The sequence below is a fragment of the Rutidosis leptorrhynchoides genome, chromosome 2 (genome assembly GCF_046630445.1).
Source record: "Rutidosis leptorrhynchoides isolate AG116_Rl617_1_P2 chromosome 2, CSIRO_AGI_Rlap_v1, whole genome shotgun sequence".
NCBI lineage: Eukaryota > Viridiplantae > Streptophyta > Magnoliopsida > Asterales > Asteraceae > Rutidosis > Rutidosis leptorrhynchoides.
Window position 1 is genome coordinate 21,059,984 of NC_092334.1, and position 6,127 is coordinate 21,066,110.

Here is a 6,127-nt window from a genome sequence, read left to right on the forward strand (position 1 = left end):
AATTTATATCATATCCGAAGGGTGTCCCGGAATGATGGGGATATTCTAATATATGCATCTTGTTAATGTCGGTTACCAGGTGTTCACCATGTGAATGATTTTTTATCTCTATGTATGGTATGTGTATTGAAATATGAATTCTTGTGGTCTATTGTTACGATTTGATATATATATATATATATATATATATATATATATATATATATATATATATATATATATATATATATATATATATATATATATATATATATATATATATATATATATATATATATATATATATATATATATATATATATATAGGTTAAACCTATAACTCACCAATATTTTTGTTGACGTTTAAAGCATGTTTATTCTCAGGCGAATATTAAGAGCTTCCGCTGTTGCATACTAAAATAAGGACAAGATTTGGAGTCCATGTTTGTATGATATTGTGTAAAAACTGCATTCAAGAAACATATGTCAATGTAATATATTTCTATTGTAAACCATTATGTAATGGTCGTGTGTAAACAGTATATTTTAGATTATCATTATTTGATAATCTACGTAATATTTTGAAAACCTTTATTGATAAAATAAAGGTTTTGGTTGTTTTAAAAATGAATGCAGTCTTTGAAAAACGTCTCATATAGAGGTGAAAACCTCGCAACGAAATCAATTAATATGGAACGTTTATAATCAATATGTGTAGTGACCCGAACTTTTCCATGTTTATATATATTAATTGAGATTGATATTTACATGATTAAATGTTTCCAACATGTTAAGCAATCAAACTTGTTAAGACTTGATTAATTGAAATATGTTTCATATAGACAATTGACCACCCAAGTTGATCGGTGATTCACGAACGTTAAAACTTGTAAAAACTATATGATGACATATATATGGATATATATATATAGTTAACATGATACTATGATAAGAAAACATATCATAAAGTATATTAACAATGAACTACATATGTAAAAACAAGACTACTAACTTAATGATTTTTAAACGAGACATATATGTAACGATTATCGTTATAAAGACATTTAATGTATATATATCATATTAAGAGATATTCATACATGATAATATCATGATAATATAATAATTTAAAATCTCATTTGATATTATAAACATTGGGTTAACAACATTTAACAAGATCGTTAACCTAAAGGTTTCAAAACAACACTTACATGTAACGACTAACGATGACTTAACGACTCAGTTAAAATGTATATACATGTAGTGTTTTAATATGTATTTACACACTTTTGAAAGACTTCAATACACTTATCAAAATACTTCTACTTAACAAAAATGCTCACAATTACATCCTCGTTCAGTTTCATCAACAATTCTACTCGTATGCACCCGTATTCGTACTCGTACAATACACAACTTTTAGATGTATGTACTATTGGTATATACACTCCAATGATCAGCTCTTAGCAGCCCATGTGAGTCACCTAACACATGTGGGAACCATCATTTGGCAACTAGCATGAAATATCTCATAAAATTACAAAAATATGAGTAATCATTCATGACTTATTTACATGAAAACAAAATTACATATCCTTTATATCTAATCCATACACCAACGACCAAAAACACCTACAAACACTTTCATTCTTCAATTTTCTTCATCTAATTGATCTCTCTCAAGTTCTATCTTCAAGTTCTAAGTGTTCTTCATAAATTCCAAAAGTTCTAGTTTCATAAAATCAAGAATACTTTCAAGTTTGCTAGCTCACTTCCAATCTTGTAAGGTGATCATCCAACCTCAAGAAATCTTTGTTTCTTACAGTAGGTTATCATTCTAATACAAGGTAATAATCATATTCAAACTTTGGTTCATTTTCTATAACTATAACAATCTTATTTCAAGTGATGATCTTACTTGAACTTGTTTTCGTGTCATGATCCTGCTTCAAGAACTTCGAGCCATCCAAGGATCCATTGAAGCTAGATCCATTTTTCTCTTTTCCAGTAGGTTTATCCAAGGAAATTAAGGTAGTAATGATGTTCATAACATCATTCGATTCATACATATAAAGCTATCTTATTCGAAGGTTTAAACTTGTAATCACTAGAACATAGTTTAGTTAATTCTAAACTTGTTCGCAAACAAAAGTTAATCCTTCTAACTTAACTTTTAAAATCAACTAAACACATGTTCTATATCTATATGATATGCTAACTTAATGATTTAAAACCTGGAAACACGAAAAACACCGTAAAACCGGATTTACGCCGTCGTAGTAACACCGCGGGCTGTTTTGGGTTAGTTAATTAAAAACTATGATAAACTTTGATTTAAAAGTTGTTATTCTGAGAAAATGATTTTTATTATGAACATGAAACTATATCCAAAAATTATGGTTAAACTCAAAGTGGAAGTATGTTTTCTAAAATGGTCATCTAGACGTCGTTCTTTCGACTGAAATGACTACCTTTACAAAAACGACTTGTAACTTATTTTTCCGACTATAAACCTATAATTTTTCTGTTTAGATTCATAAAATAGAGTTCAATATGAAATCATAGCAATTTGATTCACTCAAAACGGATTTAAAATGAAGAAGTTATGGGTAAAACAAGATTGGATAATTTTTCTCATTTTAGCTACGTGAAAATTGGTAACAAATCTATTCCAACCATAACTTAATCAACTTGTATTGTATATTATGTAATCTTGAGATACCATAGACACGTATACAATGTTTCGACCTATCATGTCGACACATCTATATATATTTCGGAACAACCATAGACACTCTATATGTGAATGTTGGAGTTAGCTATACAGGGTTGAGGTTGATTCCAAAATATATATAGTTTGAGTTGTGATCAATACTGAGATACGTATACACTGGGTCGTGGATTGATTCAAGATAATATTTATCGATTTATTTCTGTACATCTAACTGTGGACAACTAGTTATAGGTTACTAACGAGGACAGCTGACTTAATAAACTTAAAACATCAAAATATATTAAAAGTGTTGTAAATATATTTTGAACATACTTTAATATATATGTATATATTGTTATAGGTTCGTGAATCAACAGTGGCCAAGTCTTACTTCCCGACGAAGTAAAAATCTGTGAAAGTGAGTTATAGTCCCACTTTTAAAATCTAATATTTTTGGGATGAGACTACATGCAGGTTTTATAAATGATTTACAAAATAGACACAAGTACGTGAAACTACATTCTATGGTTGAATTATCGAAATCGAATATGCCCCTTTTTATTAAGTCTGGTAATCTAAGAATTAGGGAACAGACACCCTAATTGACGCGAATCCTAAAGATAGATCTATTGGGCCTAACAAACCCCATCCAAAGTACCGGATGCTTTAGTACTTCGAAATTTATATCATATCCGAAGGGTGTCCCGGAATGATGGGGATATTCTTATATATGCATCTTGTTATTGTCGGTTACCAGGTGTTCACCATATGAATGATTTTTATCTCTATGTATGGGATGTGTATTGAAATATGAAATCTTGTGGTCTATTGTTATGATTTGATATATATAGGTTAAACCTATAACTCACCAACATTTTTGTTGACGTTTAAAGCATGTTTATTCTCAGGTGAATATTAAGAGCTTCCGCTGTTGCATACTAAAATAAGGACAAGATTTGGAGTCCATGTTTGTATGATATTGTGTAAAAACTGCATTCAAGAAACTGATTTCGATGTAACATATTTGTATTGTAAACCATTATGTAATGGTCGTGTGTAAACAGGATATTTTAGATTATCATTATTTGATAATCTACGTAAAGCTTTTTAAACCTTTATTTATGAAATAAAGGTTATGGTTTGTTTTAAAAATGAATGCAGTCTTTGAAAAACGTCTCATATAGAGGTCAAAACCTCGCAACGAAATCAATTAATATGGAACGTTTTTAATCAATAAGAACGGGACATTTCAGTTGGTATCCGAGCGTTGGTCTTAGAGAACCAGAAAATTTGCATTAGTGTGTCTTATCGAGTTTTTTAGGATGCATTAGTGAGTCTGGACTTCGACCGTGTTTTCTTTAAAAATGATTGCTTAACATTTTTGTTGGAAACTATATATTTTTAACATATGAATATTATGTGATATATTAATCTCTTAACGTGTTTGATATTATGTGATAGATGTCTACCTCTAGAACAAGTCCCATTGACTCACCTAATAATAATGAAGAGTCAAATGTAAATTGGAATGATTTGTGGACTGATTCACAAGTTCCCGAAGAGGAACCGGAAGAAGAGTCGGAACCGGAAGAAGAATCGGAACCGGAAGAAGAATCGGAACCGGATGAAGAAATAGAACCGGTGGGGGAAATAATAAAACGGTTAAGTAAAAGAAAATCCTCAACCAACCGACCAAAGTTAATTATGGTCAATGGTGTTTCCGCCAAGGAAGCAAAATATTGGGAGGATTACCAATTCTCCGATGAATCGGATTCCGACGAGAATTCCGATGATGTTATAGAAATTACCCCAACTGAATTTAAAAAGGCAAAAGAAAATAATAAGGGAAAGGGCATAAAAATAGAGAAATCTAATTCCAACCCCGATGAACTTTATATGTATCGTCAACCCCCGAAGTCCTTAAGTTGTAACAATGACCCGGGAACCTCTAAACCACCAGGTTTTTCTAAACCAATGTGGACAACGACGGCTCGTATTAGGGGAACATCATATATCCCTAGAAACTTGGCAAAACGAACCAAAACCGAAGAAGAAGAAACGAGCGAGTCGGAATAAGATAGTTGTATTCGTGTGGTGTAATATATGTAATATAGTGTTCTTATGCTTTATGATATATGTAAAAATTGCTTGTATTAATAAGTATTTTTTTATGAAACTAACTCTTGTCTATTTTACAGTTTAAAAACACAAAATGGATAGACAACCCAATATTTTAAGAGACCTACCCGGAGACATGATTGATGAAATCTTGTCTAGAGTCGGCCAGAATTCTTCGGCACAACTATTTAAGGCGAGATCAGTTTGTAAGACATTCGAAGAACGTTCTAAGAATGTCTTGGTTTATAAGAGACTTTCGTTTGAAATATGGGGGATATCACATTGGGAAACCCATAAGTTACGATGTGTTTACTTTGACGCATATATTGCGGGGAACCCAAATGCTATTTTACGCAACGGGTTAAGAAATTATTTTGACTCAATATATCCGAATATTGGACTTCGTGATTTAGAAAAAGCGGCTAACATGCAACATAAAGAAGCATGTTATGCTTACGGATTAGTAATGTTCGCTTCTCACCAAAGTGAGAACAAGAACATCGGGCTACAACTATTAAACAAAACGTTTCCACAAGTGACGGAGTCGGTAATTGGGGTAAGAAATGAGGTTTTTAGATTATTACGGGACTGTTGGACATTACGTAACCCTCGTCCCTTTGATGACGTTACAACACGCTGTCTTATCAACGGCCATAACGGTTATGTTGCACAAGACCAAGGATGGGAAGTGGTCCTAGTAAAACCAGAATGCATGACTTGTTTCTGGACGTATGAATTACGTGTCTTTATTGCCTTTGCCGAATGACTTGTGTACTAGCTAGAATTGTCTTCACAACTATCTTGTATCAAAGTTATTGTGTGCTATATTTCATGCTTTATGTAAAATAAGCGGTATTGTAAGTTTGTAAAATATTGTATAAAAGTTTGAACGCGAAATATTATTACAATCAGTTTTTCATATAGAATTGTAGTAGTTGAATTGTATATTAGCTACTAAGTATGAACTTAACGGGTAGGTACTACCCGAATTTAAACTTATAAAACGCTAATATGAAGAAAAAGCTTTTATAAATGAGTTCATATTATGCTACGAAATACTATTAACTACTCTTAATATTCTGTATGATTAACTTGTTCCATTTAACTATTTTGAAGGAAATGGCACCGACTACTCGACACACCGTGAATATGAATGAAGAGGAATTCCGTACTTTTCTAGCTTCAAACATAGCCGCAGTACAGACTGCGCTACATACCAACAATAACCTTGGATCTAGCAGTACAGGAAATCGTGTAGGATGCACCTACAAAGAATTCACTGCCTGCAAACCTTTGGAATTTGATGGAACCGAAGGA